The following is a 14,890-nucleotide window of genomic DNA, read 5'->3' on the forward strand; positions in this document are numbered from 1 at the left end:
TTTTATTTGCACTTTCCATATGTATTTGTATTTTCGCTTACCATTCTACTGGACAGCAACCCTTGCCTTGGTCCTCCCTCTTCGATGCCCAAGTGAGCATACTGACAGCTGCACAACACAACTCCCGGGGGGGGGGGGTTGGACCCTGGCATACAGAGAGATAAGGATGATACAGAGCTCTGTCTTGTGCAAATTCAGTTTTACGCACTTCACTGGGGAAAAAAAAATCACAAAGGAGGTGGGCATCCAGGAAAAAAACCATTGGCAATCCCACCTACCATTGCACTCACATTGGGAGGGAATTGGGAGGTGCAGGGAGAGTGTTCAGTGGCCTTGAAAGAGTGTGTGTGGCCTTGGAAAAGGTGCAGGGAGAGTGTTTTTGACTATGTGCGATTTTGACTTTTTGCGCTATTCCTGGAACATAACCCCCACATACGTTGAGAGTCAACTGTACTGCTAACTTTCGGAAAACATCAAGACAGTGTACAATATAATACAAGAAAAAAGAAAACATGGTGCACTATAAAAACAATACAAAAGAATCATTGAAAGGACTGACTAATCAAGAATGTTTAAACAGCTATATAAGTGTGTCAGCACAAAAAGTTCTTCAAGAGATGCCTGAAAGTCAAATGTGAGGATGCCTGCCAAATCTCTGTTGGAAGCGTATTCCACAGCATGGGACCAATGACCCTAAATGCCAAACTTTTAGAATTGGTCATTTGGATCTTTATAACACAGGGGACCACCAACAGTGCTTCTTTGGATTATTGAGTTGGGATCTAAGGACTCAGGTGGTTCTTAACATATCCTGGAACCAAGTCTTAAACCCAGCTTGGTAGCATATGGGAAACTAGTATATATATTTTAGCAGAGGTTTATATGGTGCTGGCTATCTGTCCCCATTAGCAGTCTAACTGTTCCATCTTGGAGGTTATCCATCAGGCCCAAGGGCCAACCCACATAGACTGCTTTGCATACACTACAGTGGCCAGATTATCTCATTACCAAATGAAGCTGGTAAAAGGCACTCAACCACAAGAGGCTCCTTGGTAAAAAAAAATACAAAAATATATCCAGACAAAAATATACTCTTAAGCTATGTACCTGATCCATTACAGGGGAAATTTATTATATGCTAAAGGCATGCAGCCTAATGTTTAGGATGTCACTATACTGTGTTAAGGGATGCGGGTGGCGCTGTGGTCTAAACCACAGAGCCTAAGGCTTGCTGATCAGAAGGTTGGCGGTTCGAATCCCCGTGACGGGGTGAGCTCCCGTTGCTTGGTCCCAGCTCCTGCCAACCTAGCAGTTCAAAAGCATGTCAAAGTGCAAGTAGGTAAATAGGTACTGCTCTGGCAGGAAGGTAAACGGCGTTTCCATGCACTGCTCTGGTTCGCTTAGTCATGCTTAGTCACATGACCCGGAAGCTGTACGTCGGCTCCCTCGGCCAGTAAAGCGAGATGAACGCCACAACCCCAGAGTTGTCCACAACTGGACCTAACGGTCAGGGGTCCCTTTACCTTTATACTGTGTTAAAATTCCTTAGGCTACAGCAGACTGCCAAATATTATTGTGCTTATAAAAACCGCCAGGAGCATCTACCTTTGGTCACAGTTAATACTGTTTAGCAACAATAAATACAAACTGAAAATAAAATAGCCATACATCACAGAAAGCCTCCTGAAGTAAAACAATTGCAAGTTACATCCATGCAGACCACACCAGCTACGTAGCCCCAGCCCCCATCAGGAGTACTGTAAATATATTGTAATGGGAGCAATGCACAGCGATATCAGTTAAAACGTCTCCTGGGTGCAGAGCTGTAGATAGGCAATATTGTGCCCCTGGCAGAACCATCCAGATTGCGCCCCCTAGCCACGGACAAATTAGCTCTTCTTTCTGCCTCTCCTCCAACCCCAACCCCCACTCTACCCATTCAATTCACCCTCTGATTAAAAGCATTTATTATGAGGCAATAATCAATATTTATATTTATGGACATGTTTTTAAGCCGACTTTGCGCCCCTCAATCCCCAGCGCCGCTGGCGGGGGCCCACCTCACCACCCCCTAGCTACGGCCCTGCCTGGGTGACAGCCCGTCTCTTGAATATACTGTGCGTATTTTTAAGTAATTAGCGCATATGAGAACATGTCTCAATGGTGAATCTGTGTGTCATACAAGAATTACTACCGCTAGGAAATCCCCAGAGGGAGTTAGTGTTACAGCAGAACAACGAAGAATATTGTTTGCTACCGTGCCAGGTTTTGTTGTGATATAAGCTTTTGCCGACCCGAGTCGACGAATCATGAATCTTCGTGGCACTGCCTACCCCATCCCTCCGTGACCCCCACTCTGGCGGTGCTTCAAATGATCGGAATCTGTTGCATCCTTTTGAAAAGGGAAGGGATTCTTAAATGCAGGCTCCCGCTCTCTAGGAATGTGTGCCGGAAGAAGCGGGCTGGGGTGGATGAGCGAACCGGGAGCATTTCAAACGAACCACAAGCTGACGTTAAACCAGCTCAGTCCCTCTGACTGATGTGGAAAAAACCGGTTTAAATGGCACAGCTATCACTGTTTCCTGGGCGACGGTGTGACCGCCTCGTCAGCAGCCTAACCCACCCCCTTTTGAACCCAGGGAAGGACACGCTCGCCGGCTGCCCTAGTTCCCTCCCCCGCCCGTAAAGACTACAACTCCCGTCATGCTCTCTCTCTCGTCGCGTCGCCTCCTACCTTTTTCCTTTCCCCCGCACCCGCCTCGCCGGCGGCTCGTGCGCATGCGCCTTGGGAGCAGCGTCCGGGGCAGGCAAGCAGTCTCTCCCTAATGTAAGATGGTGGCCGGTCTGGCAGCGGAGCGCGCAGAGCCTGGAGATTACCCGTCTCTCACATAAAGGTCGTCGGAGGAGCCGCCCGGACCCCTTCCCCGCTGCTACAGAAGCCGAGCGAGCGAGCGAGCGGGAGGAAGGGAGCGCGAGAGGGTATCGCCGCCCCCGCCGCCAGACAGCCGGTCGCCGTGGAGCAGGGACGACGAGGCGGCGGGTGAGTGAGCAGCCGGGGCTCGGGGAGCGCTAGCCGGGGCTGCCTAGCTACGAGAGAGCGGAGGCTTCGCGGGGAGCCTGCAGGCCTCGGCCATCCCTCATGCGCCTGCTCCAGACCCTGGGCCGGCGCCGGGGCTCCCTGTGGCCGGAGGGGCGGGAAGGCGGGCTGGGGCCAGCCAGGGCGGCTCCTGCCCCTGCGGCGGCGAGGGCCGGCTCGCCTCCCTCAGGAGCGCAAGGGTGGTCCGAAGGGTTGCCGGCGCCTGGCTGCTCGCGCAGGGGACCAGCTGGATGGAGAGGGGGCTCCGAGCGAGGCGGAGGCCACGCTGTGGCTGCTCAGGGCGGGGGCTGGGGAGTCAAGAGAGGCGGAGGGCTCTCGGGCAGCGCCTCCTTCGCATCCCCATCCCCACCCCTCCGCCGCTTCTCGCGTGTGCGTGTTCAGGAGGGACCTATCGCTCATAGGCTTTGGGTCTGATAAGGTGCTGAGCAGGAGGAGGTTTCTCCTCCTTCCTTCCATCCACAGTATTGAAAGAGGTGGTGGTTGGTGGGGAGGGGAGTATCCAGGCTCTCCAGCAGCAGCACGTGTGTTTGGTAGTGGGTGGCAGTTAAGTGTCCCCTCTTGCCCTATTGTGATGGGCATTTCGAATTTCCCTAGATTTTTTAAAATTTCCTCTTACGTTCCCGTACGGCTTTCCCGTTATACAGAAGTCAGTTCCTCATGCCTTCTGTTTTGTGGGATGCTCCGATTAAGTAAGGTTAAAGGCCTTTCACCGCTTTCTCTTCCATGGTCTGCATTTCCTTTTTTCGTTCAAAGTGAGGTTATGGTTCCTTCATGTATCTCTCCCCGCCACTCCACACATACTTTTTTATTTGGGTAGTAATTCCTGACAGATTTCTATACCCTGTGTACTAAAGGTAAACATGTTTCTCAGGAGGAAAATCTATGCTAGTGTAGGACATATATTGTATGTAATTGTAAGCCTAGGAAGTAATGCAGTCAGGAGCTGGGGTCTAGAAATTGGCATGTAATTGGCTTCCTATACCTTTCACTACTTAAGGGCTTAAGAGTTCTGCTTGTGACTTCTAATAAATTGGTTTAGGTTGAGGTGGTGGTGATGTGCATGCTGTAATACTGTCTGTGTTTACCTTTTTTAAAAAAAAATCCAGATCATATTAGCTACTTCCTTTGTGGCCGTAGGCATGTTAGCATGGTGATAGTAATAATAAGAGCAAATGATTATTGACTGACCTTTTATTGCTTGAAATTATAACTATAAAAGAAGTTACGGAGCAAATTATTAAATATGTCTGGTGTACTTGTTCATTGTGGTTCAACAAATTCACACAGTCCCCATAAAACATGTAGTTTTAGGAAATCGTTTGTTCAAGTAACTTCATACAGTGGTGCCTCAGGTTACATACGCTTCAGGTTACATACGCTTCAGGTTACAGACTCCGCTAACCCAGAAATTGTGCTTCAGGTTAAGAACTTTGCTTCAGGATGAGAACAGAAATCGTGCTCCAGCGATGCGGCAGCAGCAGGAGGCCCCATTAGCTAAAGTGGTGCTTCAGGTTAAGAACAGTTTCAGGTTAAGAACAGACCTCCGGAAAGAATTAAGTACTTAACCCGAGGTACCACTGTATATGGTTTGATAGTCAAACACATTATACCAGGTTTAAATCATTCTGAAGTTCTTAGTTTCTAATCCCCCAAACATGCTTCCGTTTAGATATGTTTGACAGTTAGACATATGTAACTATTTTTATTTGTATACCAACTTTCTTGACTTGCCAAAAAAATGAAAGTTTCTTCTAAGAGAGAATTGTCACTGTATGGTACAGGGGCCACAACGACCGGAACAAGGCATTTATAACTGCGTATTTTCATTAGTATTCTTGGCTTCTTTAAGAGAAAGTATTGCACACTAAAAGGTATCGGATCACGTTGTTTAAGTTGGCATCTTTGAGCCATATGTTTTGGGAGAGCCTAATCAATTCATACTGGACTAATTTGTTAGAAGAATAAATACACACAACTTCTGCATTTCTCATCAGTCATAATTGTGAAATAACCAATGTATCCTTTAGGTCATCACTGACTTCTTAAAAAGTTGCATAACGTGAGACTTCTCTTGAAGCATATGCCTCCTAAAAATGTAATTCGAAGAATGTATGCAGAGCATCACAATACAAGTTACATCCAAAATATACTACATAAAGATTTTGTATGCCCCATCCAGAATTACTTCTGACGCAGGTGCTGTAATGTATAAACAGTAGAACTGCACAGTGTGAACAAGTCTGAGTTACTATCCATAGTTACTGCAGAAGGTAATCAAATTCAGTTGTAGGGTGATGTCTTATTGACCATTTTCATTCCATTTGCAAATATGTAATGTCCTGCTGGAATGAAGCAATTGTTTATATGGAAAAATAAAAGAATATCTTAATTATTAAATCTTTTCAGAATGTATATATGCTCTTCAACTCATGCGTCTTTCCTATAAACTCACACTTGAATGTTTCTTCAGGTAGCCCTATTACTTTTTCTGGGTTTTCTTTTTTCATAGAATCATAGTATTGTAGAGTTGGAAGGGACCATGAGGATCATCTAGTCCAACCCCTCGCAATGCAGGAATCTGTTGCCCAACGTGGCTTTCAAATCCACAACCCTGAGATTAAGAGTCTCGTGCTCTTCTGGCTGAGCTACCCCCCTTTTTTCCAGTACACCGCGGGGGGGGGTACTTGAATTCTAAGTGGGCTGTAGACCTGAGCCCTTATATAAATAATATGTGGAATTTATCCCTTTTGATTGATGGGAAGATTGAGGCATAAAGTTGGGATTTGGAGAAGTCATCAAGTATTTCTCTTTTAGGATGGTATGGGAAAAAGAAGGTGCTATAGGGAAAGTGAATGCTTTCCTGCCAAGAGAAGGGGCATTTTGAAGAGTGATGTCACCATGAAACCTATTTGCCATAGAATTAGTGCATAAGGTGCATTGGTTATTCATTCATTTGCAGGTATAGGAATAATGTAGGTGCCTCGTTCTGTGAAAGGGAAAAGCAGTACTTCTCTAGGTAATTGAACTAATTTGCAGTAAAATACATAGACATAAAACTATGACCCAAGTACATATCTTGAATTGTTGACTAACATGATTGAAATGTTTTAATATAATTAATTAGGAGGAACTGCCCAGCTGCTTGCTTAGAAAAACCAATTTTGCTAAAATCTCTCATGTACATGAGAGGTTGATGATATAATGTGCTACAGTACTTGATACATTCAGCTGCTGAACAACTTAGCTAGAGCCCTAGTTCATAAGCTTTGCTTCAGACTATTTGTAGTGTTCATTAATGGTGGTTTCTTCAGAATGTGGTTGCAGCTTTGAAGTACTAAAAGTAATTAGTTTTGAAAAGATAATAATAATAATAATAAATAATAATAATAATAATATGGTGATGATGATACTGCATCTAACAGCTCAAAAAATGTTAGGAGTGGGCAGTTGTTATCCAGGTGCTTAGTCTAGGCACCAGAAGCTTCTGATAAGAGGCAGTAGTGTAGGCCTGCTATCAGGCCAGCTACTAGCTCACCTATGTGGATTATTCTATACATGGGCAAATAACTCTGTTAACCCTCTTGTCTCCAGTTTGTATGACACAGTTTGTAACACACTCAAATATGAAAAGCAGATTTTGAGCAGAGTTTTTGACAATATTCAGCTGCTTATTGTCATTTGCCTATTTCATGGCATATTAGTGGGAGTCAGGGATTGAGATAGCAGAAGGATGCCAAAATATGGTGTTGTCCACATACTGCATGTTTGCATTAACAAACCTTTTGCCTTTTTCTTGGCTTCAATTATAGTGAGCTATGAACAGAGCCAATATTGCTGACCCTTTAATCCTTGCATGACTCAAAACATAGCCCCTCTCAATTATTAGTTGCCAATTTGACTTTTGAATTTTCAGGTTGAGAATATTCCATCCTTGAAATACTGTAGTGTTAATCTGATAAAGCAAAGTTGTCACAAGAATCATTGTACATTTAATTTAAACTTTATTTCTGCCCTGTTGGAAGTAATTGTTTGGCTTCTACAAGGGATTTTTCACATTCTTGAAGGGTTATTATTCTGTGGTAGAGCACATGGTTTACCTACAGAACACCCCAGGTTAAATCTTAACGTCTCCAGTTAGAAGGCTTTTAAATTTAGGGTTGGGAATGACCTCTGCTTGAGCCCTTGGGAGAGGTACTGCCAGTTAAGATGGACAATACTGGGGCTACATAGGCCAGTGGTCTGACTTGGTGTAAGGCAGCCATGTCTTCATCTGACTCACTGACCTCTTTAATTCATGATACCACCCTGGTTTAATTACAAGCTTTGATATGCCATAGTAAGGAAGAATGATGTGCATTTTATCGATACAATATTTCAACATGTTTAGTATTTGCTGCTGTCCAAGCACATAGGGTGGCATGTACAGGTGCAGAAAAGGGCAGCAATGGCTACTAGCTGTGATGACTGTATATTACAGTGTCAGAAGCAGTATGCATCTGAATACTTGGGGACTCTGAGTGGGAAAGCGCTATTGTGCTTATGTCCTGCTTGTGGGATTCCCATAGATACCTGGTTGGCCGCCGTGGGAACAGAATCCTGGACTAGATAGACATTTGGTACAATTCAGCAGTGCTCTTCTTAACATTTTAAGTACAAGTAGCTATGTTTACATGTAGGCTTAAATATATTTATATTATATTTTTGGTCAAGATGGAAGTCTCCTTCCTGAAGTCTGGAGAGAGTTGCAGGGAAGTCAACAGCATTGCAAATACAGTACAGTGGTACCTCGGGTTAAGTACTTAATTCGTTCCGGAGGTCCGTTCTTAACCTGAAACTGTTCTTAATCTGAAGCACCATTTTAGCTAATGGGGCCTCCTGCGGCTGCCGCGCCACCAGAGCACAATTTCTGTTCTCATCCTGAAGCAAAGTTCTTAACCCAAGGTACTATTTCTGGGTTAGCAGAGTCTGTAACCTGAAGCGTCTGTAACCTGAAGTGTCTGTAACTCGAGGTACCACTGTATTTAAGATCATTTTTAAAAGAAATGTTATGAGGAATGCGGGGCTAATGCATTTTAATCATAGGAATAGCATTTCTTATGCAAGGTGGAAGCTGTAAATTTTAAATTTGCTCCTGTTGTAATGAAGCTTGACTATTAAAAAAAGATGCAGGTGTATTAACTTAGGCATATTGTTATGAACATGAATTGTATTTGAATTTTCAACAGGCCAATATTACTTAATTTTTATATATATTCACAGTGAGGGAACAAGAAACCAACCTGTGCAAGTGGCTAATCAGACAGGAAGTACTCAGTGGAGCTTCCTTCCAGCTCTGGTTTCATTGTAGTAAAACAATCTGAACTGTGCTTAAGACACCAGTTTAGTTTATCCCAGCAGAATTCTTAAATGTCAAGCCTAAACTTCAAATCTTTTGAGTTTCTTGGAAGAAAATTGTGGTTTTGTTGTACCCTGTCCATGGTGCTGCAGTGAAGGTGACTTTCTGTATTAGTGAGCAGGTGTTCCAAACCAATGTGATCTCCATTTTGTTTGTTGAATTATTGGATCAACAACTATTGAACCAATATTTATTATGCTCTTTGGAGTATACCTGTGAGTGATGGATTGTAATAAGTAAATTAAGAAGCCTTCATGAAGGATGATGTAATTCCAATGAGAACATTACCTACATGATTCCTGTTCAACAGTTGGCTTGCTAAGCCATGGCAGTTAGCTTTCAAATAATTTATTGTATGTGTAGATTGCAGGAATGCGGGTGGCGCTGTAGTCTAAACCACAGAGCCTAGGGCTTGCCAGTCAGAAGGTCGACGGTTTGAATCCCCACGACGGGGTGAGATCACGTTGTTTGGTCCCAGCTCCTGCCCACCTAGCAGTTTGAAAGTACGCAGTGCAAGTAGATAAATAGGTCCCGCTCCAGCTGGAAGGTAAACGGTGTTTCTGTGCACTGCTCTGCTTCGCCAGAAGTGGCTTAGTCATGCTGGCCACATGACCTGGAAGCTGTCTGCGGACAAACGCTGGCTCCTCGGCCTGTAGAGCAAGATGAGCACGCAACCCCAGAGTCATTACGACTGGACCTAACGGTCAGGGGTACCTTTACCTTTACCTAGATTGCAGGTGTGTTGTTGTGTTAACCTTTCATAAAGTTCTTGAGAAAACTTGCTAGTTATTTGTGCTCTGCAGGAGTCGCCTAGAAAAATGTCCAGTTGGCAACCTCGGTGTACTTCGAATGCCACACACCTGCCATTGTATGGTGGCGTATTAATTCCTGATTTGACATTAACTTTTTTGAAGCTGTAGATTTAGCTTGTGCCAGAATGTATGTTTAATAGTACTGTGTTTATAAACCACATTTGTTCTAGTGCACTTCAGATACTTTACAATGTAAGGTACATACTTAAACAATAATCAGAGATATACAAAAAACAAAACGGTAAAACAGCAAAATTGTCTCAGGCAGTGTTCGAAACTCCAATTGTTCTAGGTGCATTTTGCGACAGGTATTTTCACTAGTGTGAGCCGTTTCTGAGTTCTAGGCATAGTACTGCACCTAAGACTTCAGATTTAAACTGCAGAGTGGAAAGGAATACCTTTTTCTGCCTCCGTGCCTCCAGCTACTCTCCGAAGACTGGAGAAGAGACCCTCTTAAGACTATTAGGGGGATGGGCAGGGGAAGGACTAGACCATGTGAAAAATGGATGTAATATTTTAGCTGCAGTTCAGGCATTGGAACAGCCATGCCATCTTGATGAATTGGGCCTGGTTGGCCTCCCCTATGTCTTGTTATTTTTCCTGAAAGTCAGGTGGTTCACCCTCCCTGAGGGAGCGTCTCCACCCCCATCGTTCTGCCCGGACGCTGAGGTCCAGCGCCGAGGGCCTTCTGGCGGTTCCCTCATTGTGAGAAGCAAAGCTACAGGGAACCAGGCAGAGGGCCTTCTCGGTAGTGGCGCCCGCCCTGTGGAACGCCCTCCCATCAGATGTCAAAGCGATAAATAACTACCTGACATTCAGAAGACATCTTAAGGTAGCCCTGTTCAGGGAAGTTTTTAATCTGTGATATTTTAGTGTATTTTTGGTTTCTATGGAAGCCGCCCAGAGTGGCTGGGGAAACCCAGCCAGATGGGCGGGGTACAAATAATAAAATTATTATTATTATTATCATCATCATCATCATCATCATCATCATCATTCCGGTGACACTTTGTCACCTGACTAGTGATAGAGGTCAATTTACCTCTTGTCACCTGTGCATTTCCAAGCAACATACAAGAGTGCATTATATAATGTTCTATTAAGATATGCATGCAGGCAGCCCCCGATTTGCGCAGGGGTTGCATTCCTGGTCATTGCACGCTTGCCCCTGTTCCACCCTTTTAGTGACATCTCTTATGACATTTGCAGGTCCAGTGTATACCTTTCATACGCTTAAGGTTGGAAATTTAGGTTAGGTTTGAAATAAATCAGTATTATATACCAATTTGTCCCCCTGAAATTTGCTTTTTATCTGCTATGCAGATGCTAAGCTTGCACAAACGAAGAGTTTATCAGTTTCATTACATTTGTCTTCCCACCCCCTGTTAGGCTTCAGACAGCAAGATAATGTGCATATGAAGGAACAATGACAGTGTAAAACTCTGAGCTATGGGTTAGGGACTAAAGGCTACACATGGAAAAGTCCAAATTTCTACTCCTTTCAAATTTGATATACCCAGTGTGATTTACGGTCAGGTTTGACTTTGATGGGAGAAACTCTCAAGCAACTGTATCATAAGGTGGCTGTGAGGACAGGGTAATTGGTGGGAAATCATACTATTCCATTAGTTTTCAGTTTCCAACTCTAGTTTCTTGCTTCTTTCCCCCCTCTGTCTCTTTTGTTCATACGCTGTCTTGTTCCCTGAAGTTTTGGCTAATTTAAAATGTACTGTACCATAAGGTGCTTAAGCATATCTTTTTGTAAGTTGGTAAATGGTAAAGAAAGTAAAGAATCAACATTGTGCTAAACTGTTTAATGGAATCTTAGAACAGTATTTACACATAAAACATTATCATTCCAAAACAGAAGTAATTCCAGTTTCTAATGAGAGATCTTGCTTTCTGTTCATGTGCATGGGTCTATCATTGTACCAGTGGAGAGAATGTGATCAAGGTTTTCTCTTTGGTGAATCATGAGGATAACCCTCCAGTACTCATTAGCTATCTTTGCAGTTATATTACACTGGCTCATTGTGATCTTATTATAAGAATTTAGTTCTTTGTTCCTCTTAAGAATCAATGATAATGGTTTTTTCTCTGCCTTCTACAAGTACATGATATGTATCATATGCTAGAATAATGAACTTGTGAAAAGAAAGGGTACTAATGTCACTACAAATGCTTTACCTAATGTGTGAAAATGGGCTTTATTTTAAGGAAATGTTGTGAACTAACTCATATCTCCTGATGGAGTCTATCCACTGTTTGGGCTAAGAGTTAAATGGTAGGACTCTTCTGTTGTGAAGTGGAACAGATTCCCGCGAGAGGTGGTGGACTCTCATTCCTTGGCAGTTTTAAGCGGAGGTTGGATGGCCATCTGTCATGTATGATTTAATTGAGATTCCTGCATTGCAGTGGGTTGGATTACATGACCCTCAGGGTCCCTTCCAACTCTACGATTTTATGATTCCATGAATCACATGTTTGCATAGGCTGTTCTTGAATTGTGTGTTGTCCACTGATTTTATGGCAAGCAATATGAAAACTTTATGAAGCATTCTTTTCATTCCCCAGAAAAGCTAACATCTGAGTAACTAAAAAAAAGAAGTTCCTTCATAATATTCTATATCAAGAAAGCCCTTCCGCTAACTATATCAAGAAAGAGAAGCTGCTTGTAAACTTATTTCAGATCAAGATATAACTGCTGAATGCAAAGAAAAGTAATTGTACAAGCTCTGATTCTTTTCCAGAACTTTTCCAGAACTTAAACTTTAAAGATATGTTTCAAGTTTATATAATCTTACTTATTATCCTTGTAGCATTTTCAGAAACAATAATACCAGCTTCTATTTTGGTGATGTGTTGGACTAATCTAGACTGGATTTGAAAGCTCCTGATAGAAAACTTGTCTGGGTTTACTGGTTTGTCTGCACACATGTATAAAGCTGTTCACACCAATATGTCATTCAGTGGCTGCGTATACACAGATGGCTGCAAGTCACCTGTAAAAAGAAAATATTTGGGAGATACTCAGCTGCTTCTACTTGAAGGTGGTACCCTGATGAGAAACTGTATCTTGAAACTTGATGAAAGAACAACATAAATATATTTACTATTCCAATGCTGTGCCGCTCATGATATTGTTCTTCCACAGCAGTTGTGATTAAATTTGAGCACGTGCCCAGCAGTGGTATGTTTTGGTTTCACATAAGGAGAAGTAACCTGTTGGCATGAGAAACATCTTCAAAAAACGTTCTTGTGTTACGTGTATCCCCAAGTGGTAATTATAGAGTAAGCTAGGGCTGCCGTATGTCCAGAATTTCCCAGACATTGCCAGGATTCGACCCTCGTAAAAAGCTCAACAACTTTGGCAAGGAGAGAAAAAAAGCTCAACAATTTTATTTTCACTTTTTGAAATATGACAGCTCTAGGGTAAGCAATCAGGGTTTCACTGAGGTTAGGTAAAGACCTTGTTGCATGTATAAATCAACCATTAAGCTCTCTATCTCTCTCACTGGTGTATGGCAAAGGATAAAGTTTCTGAACTTAGAACTGCTTTGCTTCTCTTCATTTTAAAGGGCAGTAACTTGCATATTAATTTGGGGAGGGGTTGCTCTTATTTTTATTATGTATTTTGTGTTTTAATATTGTGATTTATGTTGTGAACTGCCCTGATACCTGCAGGTATAGGGTGCTATACTAATTTTAATAATAACAAGAACAATAAAAATAGTAATAATTCTCCCTCCCAAAAATATACTTTTACTAAAGCATATATTTCATGATTCATAAATTCCAAAAGACAGTTGACTTGGTCGGTTCAATCTGGGGGCTTGTTCACATGTCCGCTTGTCCCGTTCCTTGAAAGCAGGGGTCCAAAAGGTTTTCTGCTTGTCCTGTGCTTTCTAGGCATGGGTCTGAGTGGTTTTACATTTGTTCCACATCTTTTCCTGGCAAAACCAGCTCTTTTACCACTGAATCGGAGCAAATGTTAATCTGCTGAAAACCCAGTTGGCATTTGCTCTGATTCAGCAGTAAAGAGCATTTTTATTTTTCTTCAGAGAAATGTGGCAGGGCAAGCAGATGTGTGGACAAGCCTTTAATTCTCCCCAGCATATTTCACTATGCAGTATTGGCCTGAAATGGCATTTTTCTTAAGAATGTGAGCACATAAGTAGGACTTTGTCTACCTTTCTGAGAATCTGCAGAACTGATGTAAGCTCACTTGCGCATCTGATTTTAACTTCTGGGCAGAACAGTCCAAAATGGGGCAGAGGGATAACTAAAGGTGAACATGCTGCCTGATCAGAATCTTAAGGCATGCAGTGAAAGAGAGGGAGAGTGTTTTTACCTTTTCCCGTGCCCAAAGTCCCCCCTACTTTTTCTTTAAAGCAGTTTTCCTCCTAGTGTATATTTCCCCTCTTTTGGGTGCAGGTCAGGGCAAGGAGAAGGCTTTGGATTCTTCATAACTCCAGATTTGACACACCCCTTCTTTCTTCTACAGAAGTCAGAACTCCAATGTCAGTAAGGCAGGGGCCACAGAGGTTTAGAGGTTTATGGCGTATGAGGTCTCTCTCCAACCTCAGAGGGGGGAGATCCAAAACACTCTGTGGCTCCTTAGATGCCTTCCCAAGGACCATAGCATTACGTTGTTAATATATGTCTTTTCCTGTAATTATTTCAGTTTTGGTCATGCCCATAACAGTGTGTGTGTAGTAACATTACATTTGTGAGAACAATAAAAATGATTTTAGTGCAACCATCAAAAATCTTAAATAAAATGTATGATTGTAACACTGGTTGTGATTACCTTTTGAAGGGTTTTGATGAAATTTATGAATGAGATTACAACACCTGAATGTCACTTTTAAGTACTACACCATGTTTAAATTAAGACCAAAGGTAGAACATTGAGTACACGGTAGTAAATGTAGCTTGTAAGTATTCTGACTGCTGCTCTAGATTAGGCTTCCTCAACCTCGGCCCTCCGGATGTTTTTGGCCTACAACTCCCATGATCCCTAGCTAGCAGGACCAGTGGTCAGGGATGATGGGAATTGTAGTCTCAAAACAACTGGAGGGCCAAGGTTGAGGAAGCCTGCTCTAGATATTTGAAATCTGGCTATATTGCCATAACTAACTCTTGAACTAAGGACTGCTGCGTAGATAGTGGCTTATCTCAAAAATAGTTACCAGTATAAAAGTGAACAGCAATTTAGGTTCTTAGCTTTTGACAATCTCTCTAGTTAACTTGGAAAAATAGGTAAGATGAGAAATCTTATTGGAGTAGCATGTATGTAATTAGCAAGCATAGGTGAACTTTTCTGCCATACAGTGCTTCCTCTGTTAGAAAAAAGAAACTCTGTGAGAAGGCACAGTGGCTGTAATAGCTATGAGAGGCTACATTTTAGAAATGGTGTTTTGTGCTTCTTAACTGTGATTCCACATTAATCTTTCCTGTCCCTCTAAATTGAAAAACCTTAACCTCAAAGCTTTTTGACATTGTTAAAGTAGTCCAATAAATTCTCAGTCTTCTAATAATCTTAGTTGTCTTTTTCTGTAGGGACGCTGGTGGCGCTGTGGGTAA

The 14,890-nt window shown here is 42.6% G+C and overlaps 1 protein-coding gene across 13 annotated transcripts in view; it reads left to right on the plus strand.

Moving 5' to 3' along the window:
* The first annotated feature begins 2,732 nt into the window (after positions 1 to 2,732).
* Positions 2,733 to 14,890, plus strand: part of CNOT4 (CCR4-NOT transcription complex subunit 4) — a 55,503-nt gene continuing 43,345 nt past the window's right edge. For 10 of the 13 annotated variants that reach the window (XM_083573619.1, XM_083573629.1, XM_083573627.1 and 7 more), the window contains exon 1: positions 2,768 to 3,040. The gene's annotated coding sequence lies outside the window, so the exon portion shown is untranslated. Of the gene's footprint in view, positions 3,041 to 14,890 lie in introns of all 13 variants that reach the window. The other 3 variants (XM_083573624.1, XM_083573626.1, XM_083573620.1) reach the window with 2 other exon arrangements.

The sequence above is a fragment of the Podarcis filfolensis genome (assembly GCF_964270895.1).
Source record: "Podarcis filfolensis genome assembly, chromosome: 10".
NCBI lineage: Eukaryota > Metazoa > Chordata > Lepidosauria > Squamata > Lacertidae > Podarcis > Podarcis filfolensis.